The sequence below is a fragment of the Dermacentor silvarum genome, chromosome 1 (genome assembly GCF_013339745.2).
Source record: "Dermacentor silvarum isolate Dsil-2018 chromosome 1, BIME_Dsil_1.4, whole genome shotgun sequence".
Classification (NCBI taxonomy): domain Eukaryota; kingdom Metazoa; phylum Arthropoda; class Arachnida; order Ixodida; family Ixodidae; genus Dermacentor; species Dermacentor silvarum.
In genome coordinates this window covers 395,249,665-395,266,651 of record NC_051154.1, presented here as the reverse complement: position 1 = coordinate 395,266,651, position 16,987 = coordinate 395,249,665, and positions in this window count along the sequence as shown.

Sequence of the window (16,987 nt, the reverse complement as noted above, 5' to 3'; positions counted from 1 at the left end):
TCTTAAAGCGAGTGGGGTTACTGGTGCTTACTAATGATGCAGGTAGATTATTCTATCTAGTTGATAGAAGTCCTAGGAAGGAATGATTGTGAGTAGGCGACGGTATTATGACGGGGAACGTTTACTTTATGTATGTGATCACGACGAGCTGAATAATAGACAGTTTTAGCTGAGCTCCGCTCCGCTCGGATTTCATTCTCTGAGACACTGCAGGGAACTGCGTAGATTTCGCATTTGATAAGCGCGTCTTGCCGAGACGCGAGCGACGCGCTATCAACTCGGCTGCAAAACGACGAAGAGGCCAAATAGACACGCTGTCACGCTCCGCTCAGTCGGCTTTGTAGCGGAGCGAGGGATGCGGTCTTCGTTCCACTGCCGGTATGAGCGTTGTGCACAAGCGCAATAGCATTCCCGCTAAGCGGTTGTGTGGAATTCGCTAGCATATACCGGTCTGAGTGGAGCGGACAGCTAGCGCTCAGCTAAAACAATCTAATAAGACGCTGGGTGGATCCAGAGAGAGCGAAGAGATGCGTTCTGGTAGTAGACTTTATGAAAAGGGTAAATGCGTGATTCCTTTCTGCGATGAGATAATAATGGGATTTGAAGGTTACTCTTCATTAATGTAATACTAGCAATGCGATGGCAGTTAGCTAGGATGAAACGAACAGAGCGACTTTGTACTGATTTGATTTCGTTAATTAATGTGACCTGATGAGGATCCCAGACAGATGAGAAATATTCCAACTGAGGGTGGACGTAAGTTGTATACAACAGTCGTTTTAATGAAACAGGTACAAGCGAAAAATTTCTCCAAGTATCCGAAGAAGCGGTTAGCTTTAGACATTACGTATTGTACATGCTGCTTCCAAGAAAGATCGCTAGTAATATTGTCACGAGCAATGGCGAAGACAAAGACTGGGTCATTTTGACCCAGTGGGGCTGGGTCAAAATGAGCCAGCGCAGGTGGTGAAGTGAGGGCAGAAATGAGCGACGCAAAGAAAGTCGTTTGGTCCGCGCCCCAAGAAAAGGTCGCATCCATTTTGAGTAGGTCCATGAGTGGTCGAGGAATGTCCGCAGAGTTGAGAACAAAGCGGCGAAAGTAGTAGCAGAGCCCAAGAAAGCTGCGTATTCCTGCGTGGACCGTGGAACCGGGAACTCGCGGATGGCACGGATTTCGTCAGGGTCCGGTTGGACACCAGTAGCATTGACTAGTTGTCCAAGTAATTTGATCTGGCGGCACCCAAAGGTACACTTAGATGAACTGAGCTGAAGGCTAGCCCGGCGAAATATGTCGATAATGGCCGACAGACGAGGGAGGCGGCTTTCAAAGCTGGGCGAGAAAACGATGACGTCGTCGAGATAACAAAGACAGGACGACCATTTCAGACCGCGTAGAAAAGTGTCCATCATGGATTCAAAAGTTGCAGGTGCATTACAGAACCCAAAAGGCATGACCTTAAATTGGTAGAGGCCGTCGCGTGTTATGTATACGGTCTTCTCGCGGTCGTGGTCATCGACGGCAATTTGCCAGTATCCCGAGCGGAGATCTAGTGACGAGAAATATTTGGCACCATGGAGGCAGCCGAGCGCACCGTCAATTCGTGGGAGAGGATACACATCCTTCTTCGTTACCCGATTGAGATGGCGATAATCGACACAAAACCGCCAACGGTTGTCTTTCTTTTTCACAAGCACTACAGGAGATGTCCAAGGGCTAGAGGAAGGTTCGATCACATCTTTATCAAGCATTTTCTCTACCTACTTTTCGATAACTTGGTGCTCAGAGTGATACACTCGGTAAAGGTGCTTGTGAAGGGGGCTGGCGTCTCCAGTGTTGATGCGGTGGGCTACGACATGTGTACGGCCCAGTGGACTGTCCTCAACATCAAAAACGTCTAGGTAAGAAAATAGGACACCACGGAGTGCTTCACTTTGGGAGGGTAGGAGGTCGGTATAGCGGAACACCAAGATAACGGTAAGATGTAACGGATTGAAGGGTACAGTCATTGAGGGCGTAGTAGGGCAAGCGTATTTTTGTATTTACAATGTATGAGTGTGTTAATACATGAGTATATGTGCAAGAATATGTGCATGTCACCTGTATGTGTTATTAATGGCTATGTTTTATCATTAATCTGTTTCATCTCCTGAATGTCACCACTACTAAATGTTTCCAGGTTGCCTGGGCCCAGTGAAGCTGTCAAACAGCTTTTTGCCCAGGTATCCTTACCAGACGTGTATTTTTTTCTGGAAAATAAAACTGAAATGATGATGATGAAGTTGCGATAGAACGAGAAATGTGCATAAAATTGCATTTATTATTGCTGAGCTCCATGCGCCAAGTGAGACACCAATCATGTATGGTATTTAAAACAGATTGAAGGGTTGTTATATCAGAAGCATCAACTATTGTGTGATATATAACACAGTCGTTAGTGAATAAGCAAATTTGTGAGGAAATGTTATCAGGTAAATCGTTAACATATATTGGAAATAAAAGTGGACCAAGGACAGACCCCTGTGTAACACCGGATTCAACTGGAGCCGTGTTAGATGTGGAGTCATTAGTTACAAAAAATTGAAAACGAGATGAAAGGAACGATTCGGTCCAGCTAAGTACTCCCGGGTCAATTTTTAGTACGCTTAGTTTGTGTAGGAAAAATACATGTTTCACCCTGTCAAAAGCTTTCTAAAAATAAAAAAATGTGCAATCAGTCACAAAAACGCTATCAAGATATACATGCAAGTCATCAGTAAAAGATACCAGCTGAGTCTCACAAGAAAAGAACTTGCGAAATCGATGTTGAATATTAGAGAACAAAATTTTCGTAAAGCAAGTAGACTAGGTTAGACAATATTATGGTGGTGGGGAAACTTTATTTCCGAAAAGGGTCCTGAAGAACACCCGACTGTTCGTCAAGGTGTAGAGGGCACCTCTCATGTCGGGACGGGGAGCTAGGTTCTCCGCCGCTTCGCTGACCTTCTGGACAGTCCAGAGTTGGTCTTAGAGCTCGCTGCTCCTAAGAGCGCCGTCCCACTTGTTGTTGTCCTCCAGTTGGGAGGCCTGCGTCGCGCATCCCCACAACATGTGTCCCAAGTTCACATATCCACCACACTGTGCACAATTGAAAGTTCCGTCGTAGTCTGCGTCGATTCAGGTCACACGCCAAGGATTGGGGTACGATCGAGTTCGTCTGTAGCAAGCGGAGAGTCACTGACTGCGCCCTGTTAAGTTCCTTGTTTGGAAGGGAGAATTCTCTACGTCCTAAATAAGAGTGCTTGATGAGCTCATTATATGTCTTTAGAGGCCTTAGGAGGAGACAAGGAGGTCTGCAGGGGAGCACGGCTGCAGCAAGTCCTCGCGCGGCCCTATATGAGCGGATTCGTTAAGGTTCCGCTGTTCTCCCACGAAATCGCCCATATGGGCTGGGAACCAGACTATAGAGTGGATACTAATGCATCTACCTTCCCGTAACTTAGAAACCTTCGCATCTCCTACTTCCCTAGCAAAGGCGCGAGTAGTTGCCCTAGAATCACTATAGATTACCGAACGCTCTGGATCTAGCAGAGCGAGTGCAATGGCAATTTGTTCGGCCACCTCCGGATTCTTGGTGTAAACAGAGAGTGCGTTGAAATGTAATGTGCTCAATTATTTTGCACGGTACTGAGGTAAAAGATGTGGGCCTGTAGTTAAAAGGGTTCTGAGTTTGACCATATTTGTGAATCGGAATAATTGTTTTGCTGTTTTCAAGTCATGAGGCAAGGATGGAGACCGGTACCACTGTGAAAAATGCTCTCTAAGATGAGAAAGGAATACTCACTAGTATTTTTTCGAAATTTCGTGGTGATGTATGTTCCGCAAGAATACGTTAGCTTGAGACGGCCTGTTATTTTTTTGTACCATTAAAGGTAAAAATTATGGGATCCATAGGTAACAAATTGCTGCGCGATAGCTTTGGAAGTTCGTGATTATGTTTTGTAGGTGTGAAAGTTATTATAAACGCATTATTTAGAATCGTAGCACAGTGCTGCCGAGGTACAGGTTCGCCGGAGGATGTGCTAAGTGATGCACTTTTCGATACACCAGGCCTTACTACATACTAGAAGCTTTTGGGATTATTTATAAATTGGAAATTTAGATTTTGGAATATTTTGGATTATTTTGGATGTTCGGGAGGGTAGTATTCAAAAATAAAAATTTTGCATTCTTTATAGCAGATGTGTAGGCCGAGGCAGCTTCTTTGTAAGCAGACCATTTAGCCTGGCTTCGCATGCGCTTAGCTGTGCGAAAAAGACGTTTTTTTTTCTATGGCATATCAAAGATTCAATATACCACGAAACATTGTTGTTCGAAAAAACCCGCCTCGTCGTAATAAACTGGTTCACAAGATTGTCATTTTTTTTCTTTGAATATATTAAAGTTAGTATCAAATGAGCGCTCGGCGACATCAGGCAGAAAATGATCAATAAAAAGAGCAAGTTCGTTGTTGATAGCGGTGAAGTTACCGTTTTATTTAATCACGAATAGTTTTAAGACTTATGAGACAGTACATTTTAGAGGCTAATTAAAAAATGTAAGACGTCGTGATCGCTTAAACCGGGTGAGTGTATAACCTCAGATATATCTTACCCCTTACAAAAAATTCTAGTAACTTTCAATTAAATTTTTTAGACATATGTTACTAAAACCTACGAACGGTCTATTGAAAGTTCTCAAACCGTTTTTAAACTTCCTAAGTACTTCATACCAACATCCTGTCGACTATTGGCCACCGATATTCAATTAAAATTTCACTTACAAACTTTCTTGAAACGATGAATGAACATCCTTCAAACATTAAAAGCAGGGCATCTTTTTACTTCTTAGAAACATCCTAGCAACTTATTTCCTACTTTTCGCCGTTCGCCCTAGAAACATCCTTGTAACTTTTTTACAACTTTCTGTTGCTTGACGTAGAAACTTCCTAGTAGCTTTTTTCCTACTTTTTGCTGTTCGCCCTAGAGACATCCTTGTAACTTTTTTCCAACTTTCTGTTGCTTGACCTAGAAACATCCTAGTAACTTTTTTCCTACTTTTTGCTGTTCACCCTAGAAACATTCTTGTAACGTTCTTTCAACTTTCTGTTGCTTGCTCTAGAAACATTCTTGTAGCTTTTTTCCAACTTTCTGTTGCTCGCCCTAGAAACATCCTGGTGACATTTATCGACTTTTTCCAGCATTTTTTTAAAATTGTCTGGTAGTGCTGATGCAACCTTGAACATATAAAAGTATGAACCTGTTAGCGAAACACACCAATCTTTTCAAACACTGATGTTTATTTTCCAACCCTTTCATACATGCCCTAAGAAGCCATAAGCAAGCAGTGACTATAATGTGGTCTGGATATCTCCCGTGTTCTTGATATCCCTCTTGCTGCAAGCCTAAAGGAGGAAAAATGCAATAATAGTTAGCCTTATGAATTGTATCTGGTCCAGATAGCATGATGCCGTCGTCCACAAGAATTTGACTTCGAATGACCCACAATCAAAACGAAGATTTCAACTGACTGCCTTGCCACACATACTTAGAATGGCATTCACACCTCTGGGATGCAAAGCTTCTTTTTGGGCGACGTCCTTGAGGGTATGGACTGCCACCAAAAAGTGACTGAAGCATTGCTGAAGCAAAACTGCTGCACATAATATGCATGTGTTACATGTAGGAATCGTACACTTGTATAAAGTAGCTGTAAATCAGTTGCAGTAAAGATACTCAAAGTTTTTAGAATGGCTTCAGCGAGATATGCTGAACTCAATAAATGCGATGACATGTGTAAAGCACTTTTTGCCTAAACCATGTCTTTAGGTGGTAGAAAACATTTTTATAGACCCTCTAGTGTGCATTATTCACAGTTTCAAAGCTCAATTTGCTAAAACCACAACAAATTATTATATTAAAAAGTGACTACTTCAATATTTCCACCAAGTGCAGGGCAGCTTGAGCATGAAGCAAGCTTCCTTGTGACATCTCAGTAAATCCGAGGTAGTGAGCATGTGGTACCACAAACCACAGATGCACACATGTTCTGGGCAGTAGTCAGCACTGTTACCATGTCACTGGAAGCTTGTGTATTAGGCAGTTGACAAGTAATATGAAAGAAAAGGTAAAAAGGATTGTTTGCATTTCAGATAAGTGACAGCAAAGAACAAGCTTTATCCAATGTCAACTGGAGAAGGGCAGAGACACGCTGAAAAAATGCAAATGTAAAGGCGGAAGCTCAGTGTTCAGCTGCACTGCCGTGGCTTGCTACTGCCTGCAGGAAAAAAAGTGCCAATGTAACGGCGAACACTCGGCATGCAGCTGCAATGTCGTGGTGGCTTGCAAGTACTGCGCTGTGCGGACTGTTGTGATTTAGCAGTTTGCGTTACCACCTCAAATTTCTGTAAAATACAAACGATACCAGCTTCCTGCTTGAAGCCAACCTGCACTTCGGGTGCATATTGAACTTGTCACATTAAAAGGTTATTGGTTAGTTATATGCTTGAGGAATTACCTTCTCATACTGTGGCTAGGGATTCAGCAGCTACCTAATAAAGACGAAAATCTTGCTGTTTGTATGCTAATTTTAGGAGATGAAGTACGGTACGCAATACATAAGTGTGACCGATTAGAGGGAACAATATAGGCGCACAGGCAATAGTGTGAGAAGTGAGCTTCACAATACTGCATAATAAAATTGACAAAAAGATAAACGTCTCGAGACGTGATGCTTCTCAACGATTATCTTAAAAAGGCAATCTGACTAGATTAATATACAGTCTGTACAGAGTATATCATGCAGTTACTCAAGTCAGAGTTATATTTAGCTCAGAGGAGGCTAGTTAAAGGTAAGTTCATTAAACTGAGGGCCCTCCAGATGACCAAAAGTGAAATGCAAGTGATTTGCCACTAGAAATCATGAAAATGGCACACACAGTAAAATGATTGCATATTACAGAAACATATCCTACAACACACAAGGCAATGACAGTTTTGTACGCACCTTTGTAAAAGCACGCAGATCAGGTGCTTTATAGTGGTGCTCTCCAGCTTGCAGCAGTGCTGCAGGTTCCTGTGGGATGCCTCCAGAATCCACATAGCCTTCAACTGCAATGAATTTATTGCAATGTGACTCTGGAAACCTGTCATATCAGTGTAATACTGAATTGCAAAGAGCCTCACACTAGCAGCTACATTAATGTGCGTCTCGTACGAATATCTCTATTATATCTCAGGAGGTTACACGGTTATGCTGTAACAAGTGCGATTCAATGTTGGAATGCAGCAAACATAAGACTACCAGGAAAATCACCGAAACTCAAATATTTAATAAAGCAAAAAGAGCATTGGATTATGAAAAAAAAATATTGAGCACATGAAAAGTCTTTTGAACCCTAGGCCGTGTTTGTATAGCGATGGTATTCCTTCTCGCTCTTCGTCAGAGGTTTGACCGACGCGCCGCCCGTGTTATGAACTGGAATAGCCGGCCGTTCACGGTGGGTGGTAAGAATGACGTAGGATACAGCGCAAAGTATCGCCACGAAATCGCAGCCCTTACTTTATTACTGCAAGGCACAGTCATTACCTATGACTGGAAGAGCTGGCATACTGTTCTTTAGATGAATATGTATAGTAAAAGCCAGCGTCTGATTGAGAGGTCTGGATTAAAAAGAAACCTCGTCATTGCAATATCGGCGTATATCTGCCTCGCAATATAGAACACGACAGGTTCTATAGTTCAATATAGAATACAGACAGGTTCTCGCGACGCGGGCCTTCAAAGTGAACTGTATACAAAAAAAAATCTTCATACAAGCTAATATGTGCGCAAGCGTCAAACATAGCTATCCTGTGCCAACGCGTGAAGCCCATGACACATCGACGTGTACACACCTGCAGTGTACTCGCGGAAATGCTTATATAAGGAATAATTTTCTGCCGGGAAACTACCCAACAAACAGTACCTTTCAGTGTTTCCATAATTGTGTTCCCATTCAGTCAGAGTAATCAGACGGGGTAGCATACTTCACAGGAAAATGCAAGTACGCGATAACATCAACAGAAGCTTTCGTAAAATTGCTTACTAAATGTGCACAGAAACATGGACAACTTACGCTCAGAATGCGCTCTGCTCTAGTTACACAAAGCTCATTACATGAACCATAAGCTACAACAACGCGCACAAGCGCCAAACTTGCTTACCTTTCAAGACGTAGTCAGCAAACACTCCTTCGTCCCACAGGTACCGTGGCACCAACTCTCTTTCGGGCGCAAACACTGTAGAGCTGCCGATGAACTACAGCACCACGAACGCACAACCTACAACAAATTCTTCCATCACTGTGATGAAGCCCCAGTACCAGGCTTTTCACGAGAGAGCGCAGGCAGGCGGGAACAAAAGCAGCTCGGACGGGCGCTGTAAGACACTGTTGACACTGGCGTATCGCTCGAAACACACGGCGAACACACGGTGTTTCACGAGTCCAGAGGTTGTGCGATGGTTAATGCACACGATAAGAAGCACATTTTGCCTAGGCACTTCTAATATAAAATTCAACTACCGCCTCACTGCAACAAGCACTCGCGCATAGCCAACGTGGTCCATAAACTACAGCAACTTGGATTGAATTGGATTTATTGAACAAAACACTGCAGCAGCGCCACACTGCGGTTAAGGAAAAGGAACCTGCCACCCCGATTCGCATCGCTTCAGGAGCATAGCCTTCGAGATTCGCATTTGTCACTCAAGGGAAGTCGTAGCTGAAGCATGAGCCAATCCACGCGCCACCCGTGCGGCTCCGTCTACTTGAAATGACGGACGGTCTACGGGCTAATTTGACACTTACCGAGCACATATCCGTGATCACCGCCCACATACACGTTAATTATGGCGCCAAGTGTAATGTTTTCGAGAATATGTGCCCTCATCTTGAATTGGTGAGACCATATTTCCTCTTAGCGTCAGGAATAAAGGTAACAAAACGTGGCGATGGCTGGCGTGCTACAGCAGCTGAAGCTTCGGCTGAAGTGCAACAGGCGTACTGCTTGCACGCACGTGTAAACAAACAGATACGGCCATGCCAGGTACACAACTGACTACTCAGTAAACTGACAATCGTAAATTATTCACTTGTGTGCCTTAGCAAGCATTTACGGAATCCTTGCTGCCGTACGAATCCCGCCAATATATTGACACGTATACATGTTTATCTTTCACCGGTGGCCGCTTTCCACCGGCTAACAAGTGTTAAACGTTATCGCTCGGCGCAGGACGCGCCTGCATCGGAAGCTTCTAGAACGTTATCGATGCTTCTTTCCGTCGCCTGTTTTCACCGACGCTTATGTTATCTGATTGTATAACCGACGCGAATTGTCTAGAACTTTCTGGAAGACCCGCGGGCATCAGGGATTAATCTGGAACCTTCGATGACTCAGGTATAAAAGCCGACGCGTTTCGCCGCTGATGAGATTTCAACGACCGCCGACTGTGTTCGCCGCTTTCGTTGTGCTTCGTGTGTATCTTGCTTTTGTGGGCACAGGTTCGCCCAATAAAGAATTAGTTTCGTCATACACAGTTTTACGACTGTTGACTTCAGCGTCACTACTACGTGACAATATCAACACAACAATCACCCGCAGTTTTGAAAAGAAAGGCTCTTTTAACAGTGACCGCAGGTACTGCATTTGCCAGAGTTTTGTGTATAGTTTGCACAAAATCGTAAAGGAAAGGTTTCTTAGGAAGCCGAATTCCGAAAAAAAGGTAAGCGTCGTGAAAACAAATAAATGCCCTTACGACATGTCATAAAGTCTAGGCATTGTATAGTTCCTGCTAGTGCTACTGTAATATGGGAGTAGTGGTACCGTTTCTGCCTCACACGCAGAAGTCTCGGGTTCGAGTACCAGTCAGTGTACAACTAACTTTTCTTTTGAAGCAGGAAAACGTTATATACGATTTCACTCGGGCAGGCTAAGATATTTTAGCTTAGCTACTGCTAATTATATATGCACGCGTAATAACAAAAATTATTCTGTCTCCTCGCTTTCTCTTAAACTGCAGGAAGCAATTATCAGTATGACACTTAGTTTATTCCTACTAATTATTGTATTACCGATATTGCATGTTATGCTTCTTTATTGCAGTGTTAAATGAGCAAATGAATGAAACAAATACAATTGTTATAATTTTCTTTACACAAAAGTAAAGACTTTTAAAAGTAAAAGTGAGCCTACCAACTTTCCTTAAACTTTCTTTAAACTTTCTTCAAACGAACTTGCTTCAACCGAAAACAAGAACGGAGCCTATCAACTTTCTTTAATGGTGCTTTAAACAAGCTTTCTTCAAACGAAAATAAAAACAGAGCCTACTAACTTTTTTAAGCTTTCTTTGAACAAACTTCGTACAAACAAAAGTTAAAACACAGCCTACCAACTTTTTTAAAACTTTCTTTAAAGAAACTTTGTTTCAACCGAAGTAAAAACAGAGCCTACCAACTTTCTTTGAAAGACTTCCTACAAACGAAAGTTAAAACAGAGCCTAACAATTTTCTTTAAACTTTCTTTAAACAAACTTTCTTCAAACCGAAGTAAAGACAGATCCTACCAACTTTCTTGTAAGATGTGTTAATAGAAAGTAAAAGTACATAGAGTGTTACTAAAGTTGATAGAAAGTTGGTAAGAGTTCTAAAGAAAGTAAGGAAGTATTTTTGTATGGGACTGGCGTTAAAGCAAGATCTAACAGAGATGACGTGGTTTTCGTTACGCGTCTAGGGAGGTAACAACCTGGAGCAAGTTGAAATCTGCACATATTCAATAAGGGACACGTGCCTGACCTAGAAATGTTGGGGAAATAAAATCGTCCATAGATAAGTTTTGTGCTCCGGGGAAACGAACACTGATCTTGCATAAACAATCGAACATGCTATCACAAAACGTTGGTGCGGATGATGGTGGAAGGTAACAAGCACCGATCACAAAATTTTTTTTAAATTTACAGAAATGCAGTACCATACACATTCAATGTCGCATATTATGGCTACAGGGAAACAGTCCAAAACATTCATTAACAGCAATTAAAAGACCACCGCGTAATGTGTTAGCGCGATTGGTACGGTAAACATTATACTTCTTATAACAGTGGAATAACTCAGAATTTGTTACTTCACTCGTCAACCATGCTTCGGGTAATGCAATTATGTCTGCCTCGCAGTCATTTATTAGACTGCACAGATCATCTTTTTTTAGGTAACAGGCTACGAGTATTTGTAAAAAGAACCGGTAGTCTAGGTATTATAGGGTCGAGGTCCCGAACCCTCGTGTTATCCTATCGGTACGCAGTTGTAACTAGAGCACTGCACGGGCTCGGGCTTACCCGAAAGCCCGGGCCCGGCCCGGCCCGTGGGCCGGGCCGGGCCGGGTAGAGGAGTTTTTTCACGGGCTCGGGCCGGGCTCGGGCACGGCGTGTGCTTTTTGACCCGGGCCCGGGCCGGGCTCGGGTTTTTTGACGCGGGCCCGGGCCGGGCTCGGGCTTTCTGTGAGTTATTCTCGGGCTTCTCAACTCTGAAAAACATGTATTTTTCGGTCTCGGGCCGGGTTCGGGCCGGTTTCGAGTCGGGCTCGGGCCGGGCTTGGGCTTAAGGTAAAGGGGTGGCGGGCCGGGCCGGGCGGGTAACGTAGATTATTTCCGGGCCCGGGCCGGGCCCGGGTCTCGCCATAAAAGTTTTGATCGGGCTTGGGCGGGCCGCCCAATGTGAAAACGGGCCCGGGCCGGGCCCGGGCCGCAAAGATCGGCCCGTGCAGTGCTCTAGTTGTAACATTTCGGCCTGACCTTAAGGATCCAGCAGACGCCACGGCATCATCTGGGATACTTGGTGGCTTCATGTCATAGACCTTTTGTTCATTGGCGTCGCATCCAGAACATTTTATATCAATTAGTAGCTTATTATACATTATTTAAATTATAGATTTAGACCTTTTCCGTATTGGATAAGGGTTCTTCTGATGTGACGTGTAGCGGCACTGAAATCTTCACTAACAGTGATAGTGTTTTTTTCTAGCATTGGCACGCTTCGGTAGAATTTCTTCTTTATTTTTATAGGCAGCAAAATTTAATATCAATGGATGTGATTTTACTAGAGTGAACCTACCAATGCGATGTGCGCGTGATATGCTATCACTCGTTATGCTGATAGTTCGTGTTAGTTAGAACTTCCATTATTTTTTCCTCTGATTGAACAGCGGACTCGGTTGCTATATCCGCTAAACCGTATAAAACAGTAGATTATTCCTACGAGAGCGCTTTTCCGCATCATTCAATTGGGAGCGTAGGACTGCAGCGTCTTTCACTATGCTTCCAACTGTGTCACGCATATCACCGAGTTCATGCTGCGATTTTTCAACATTACCGGTCTGAATTTCTACGGTCGCAAGCCTTACTTTACTCTCAGACATCGCATCTTCCGCCGTTTCGTGATGTGTTTGCAACTTAGTAATAGTCTACAGCAATGCTATTTGTTTATCCTCCATTCTTTTAGACCTTTGATTCAAGTCGCGTAAAGTTCAGAACTTCGGTTAGTGAATTTGGTGGTTGTTCCTTCGAAGGCCCGGGAAAACTTTGAACATCCCCGCACAAAATCAATACCAAAGAAAAGAAAGGACCAAGCACTGCTTCTGGACATGGAACCAAGATTTTAAATGGATGATCAGATTTAAGTCTTTATATGGAAAGGCAACAGACCTGTGCAATGAACAACAAGATGCGTGAGGCCATCATTCTTCTCGTGCGTTCATGCCCACTGAAGGTTGCATTCGGAGCATCGGCTTTAACTTGACTCGCTATCGGTGCAGTTGAAGACGTTGAGGATGCGCAGTGGATATCAGGTGACAAGTGATCCGTGACACACGCGCTCTGCCAGACGACGGTTGCAACGCACAAGAACATGGAAGCTGGAAAAGCACCCGCCATCGCAACTTCGTTGCAGAGGTCGTTCATCGTACCACCGTCGGCGAGGGACTGGTTGACAGAGAGCAGCTCAGTTGTTGGTGGCAAGCAGCTGTCGCCAGGACAAGATGAGGCAAGTGAGCCACAGGTATCCTGAAAGCTTGCTTCCGTGGTTAGCGAAACGTAGCATAGCACACCACCATGACGAGAGACACCATGGTAGTCCAAGCGAAGGACTAGGTCACCGAGCAACTGTGGAATGAACTAAAAGACGCGTGAGGCCATCATTCCTGTCGTGCGTCCATGCCAGCTCTGCGTCCATGTAAGCCGTGAATCGATTACATGCACCACGCATCGTTTACGCGCTTTCAGAAGCTTAAATCGTTTATTACTAATGTGAGTAAATTTACATACAGCCATCAAAGTAAAACAGAGTGACGCAGTGCAAGCGGTCTTAGCCCATAACCCAGAGGTCCATGCATCGTCTTCCGGCTTCCGAACTGAACGGATCGCAGGCTCATGAGATCCTGTCGAGCCGCAAATGGGGCTGTCAGCCGCGGCAGCAGGCTTGTTACTGAAGAAGATAAGGGCTACCAGATTATTTTGCCTCGACTACCAACAGGAAGCGTCGTTTGAAATACGGTGTTCTTGCACAGTGACGCTCGTGCTCGCCCGTTCGCTGTCGAAGGTTTTCGGGACGCGCTTCAAGCTGTTGGTATGCTCTAGGGCGCCGTCGCCCTTCGAGCGTACCAAATCAACTATGTGTAGGCGGTGACGATGAACGCAGCCGAAGCTTACAGAACGCTGGCTCCGTTGAAGGAGCTGCAGGTCAAAGGGGATCGCTGCCTCATCATCGAACCGAAGGAACACGAGGAGGAGCTGCGTCTCCACTGGCTCCTGCATGGTGTGGAATACGAGGACGTAAAGACGGCACTGGCTTCCTTTGGCAAGGTGACCGAAGTGACCCGCCAACGCTGGCGAGTGGATGGTGTTTCCGACAAGGGCGCGACGACTCGATCAGCGCTACTGCAGCTCAAGACTGGGATGAAAGTTGACGACTTGCCCCACCAGATCCGCGTCGCCAGCGAGCTCGCGCTTCTGGTCACCCCAGGTCGTCCTATGCAGTGTCGGGGCTGGCGGGGTTATGGCCACGTTCGACGAGAACGTAAGATTCCACGTTGCTCTCGGTGCAGGCTTTTCGGCCACTTCGATGCGGACTGTGTACGCTCTTGCGCAGTAGTCGCGGGTTCGTCGGAGAGCGAGCCGTTGACATTATACGATATTATGGCCGTGACCAAGGTGGAGGACGCGGTCAAGAGAGCTGGAAGCCGCAAAGCGGCGGCAGAAGCGAGCGGGACGACCAACCCGACGAAAGGAGGACGGGATGATGTCCCTCCCCCCAAGGAGCCAGAAGCAACACTCGAGAGGTTTATGGAGGCCCCGGCAGAAAATGAGAGCCGCCGGCAGGCTACTGTCGCTACGCAGGCAGCGGAAGACAACACGACCCCTACCAACGCCCGCGTCGAAGGCGTCTCGGCACCGGACAAGAGGTCCCTGCAGCAAGATGAGAAAGTCGACGGAAAGGCCGGCGATGACTCTGAGGCTCCGCCCGCTAAGACGCTGTCCAGACGGCGCTCGACCTTCAAGCCTAAGCCGAACCTGGAGGCCGACCGTAGGCCCACCGTGAAGCTGACCCCAGACAAACTCGACCGACGGCTACCGGATGACCACGGAGGTGTCTAGCTGCCTGGTAGACGTTAAGGTTAGCACCATGCTCCTGGCCTCATTTTTGTGTTAGTAATGGCTTCCAACTCGTCGCTTAGCCTCGGCACACTAAACGTTCGAGGTATGGCCGCCAAAAGGAAATAGAGTCAGGTGTACAGACTTGTAGTTTACCAAGACCTCGACGTTTTAGCCGTGCAAGAAACCAAGGTAGACGGCGAGGAGGAGACCGGGGGCAAGCTGCAAAGTTTCACGTATAAGTACTATATGGTAGTGAGACACGCCTTAGGGTCGTCGGCGGGGTGTGTACTGTTCGTGAAGAAACTCCCTGGGCTTGTCATAGAGGGTTACTTTTTGTGTACTTCTGGCCTCATTGTCATTTGTGACTTCAACCATTGCGATGTCCAGTGGCGCGTGTTGTCCGTTTATGCGCCTAATACAGTGGAATAGAGGGCAAATTTCTTTAACCTGCAGCATCACCTCTCAGTGCACAAAATAATAGCCTTTGATGGTGCCTTCAATTGCGTATTGAACACCAAGATTAGGTCCACGCGACGCGTACTTTATGACAAAAGGAGTGATATCCTAGCGCTGATTATAAGCGAATTCGAATTAGAAGACATCGCTGAGTGTTTTCGGGGTGACCGAGACGTATGGTACACTCAGTTCCAGGGTACAAGTCACGGACGATTGGACCGTGCGTATCTGACATACCATTTAGTAGAAAAATGCCAGTGTGCAGTGACTGAAATATATTTTTCGGATCACTGCCTGGTAAAATGCAAGGTGGCCCATAAGAAAGACCAAAACAAATTTCTCTGGGAACTGTGGAAAATGAATGATGAGTTTCTACATGAAGACACTTTTAACAAAATGGTAGTGACGGTTCTGGATAGTTTTGGAAAAGTTAGTTCTATCAATTTTGGCGAGGAATGGCAGTTGCTGAAACAAACTATTAAAATGAAGGCTGTCGAAAGGAGTAGTGTACTGCGACATGAAGAAAAGGCAAGAGAACACGTTATAAACACAATTTTGGATGAGTTAGTGACGCTCGAATGCGAGCAACCGGGCGCTTATCAAGATGTGTGCGCCGTTAAGAAGAAACTCGAGGCGTTCGGCAAAGAGCGTTATCGAGGCGCGCTCGTGCGCGCGAGAGCAGAAAGACTGGCATGCGGGGAAATGCCTAGGAAAAGAGCGTTGGGATTAGAAAAAAAAAGCGCTCCAGACGCAAGGAAGCTGAGGCCATCGAACACGACGGTGAGGTAATAACGAATAACAATAGCATAGGGTGTGCTTTCTTTGAACATTTTCAAAAGATTTTCGCATTCAGGCCCGTCAATATGCAAGGATTTAAACACTTATTTTTGGAGCGAATGCCGCAGCTGCCGAGTGAAGTTAAGAGACATTAGAGCGGCCAATAACAGAACATCAAGTGAGGAAGGCTATCGAAGACCTGAAGCCTGTTAAGTCACCAGGTCCGGACGGTCTTTCTGCAGCTCGGTACAAAACATTCGAAGACCACCTATCTCCCAGTCCAACCGCAGTTTTGATTGAAGCATACGAACTGAAAATTCTTCCACCATTCTTTGACCAGTCCCATAGCGTACTAATACCGAAAACCGAAGAGACCGAAAAACTCAAGCAACTTTAACCTTACAGACCCATAGCGCTGAATAACTGCGACTACAAAATATTGATGAAGGTACTGGCACGTCGGGTGCAGTCAGTTATTAAAGGGAAACTGAACGGGTTTCCAAAAATCGAGGTATAAGCACCATTTGATAATTTTGAACACCCTGAACACGAAAATCGACAAGAAATTTGACATGGCGCAACCAAAAACGCGTTATTAGCAAAAAAAACTCCGAGCTGTGGCTGGGCGGCGCGCGGTGAATCCGGCTCGCATCGATGATTGGTGGAGCGCACCGTGACGTTATTCCATGGGTCTACGAGAGCCCGCCGCAACGTGACAGCTTCTGACCAGGTACGGCGACTACCTCCCAGACGATTTCGCACAGTTCAGTTGCTGTTATGGACAATTTTGATCACTTAGGGGTGATTTGCGTGACACCATACGCATTTGAACCAGTGTCCCGACAACGAGAAACACCTACGCCAAGCGCGAGTGCGATAGCCAGCGCGGAAGTTGGAATGGAGCCCGCCGGATCCTAGGACCTAATTGTGACATTTACCCGCGTTAGAAGTATCGCCTGGTACGTATTCGTAAGTATTTCTGAAGCTGTACCATTCTATATAGCCTTAAAAGTTAGAGTGAGATTGTATTATATTCATACCGGGCGTCCTTATAAC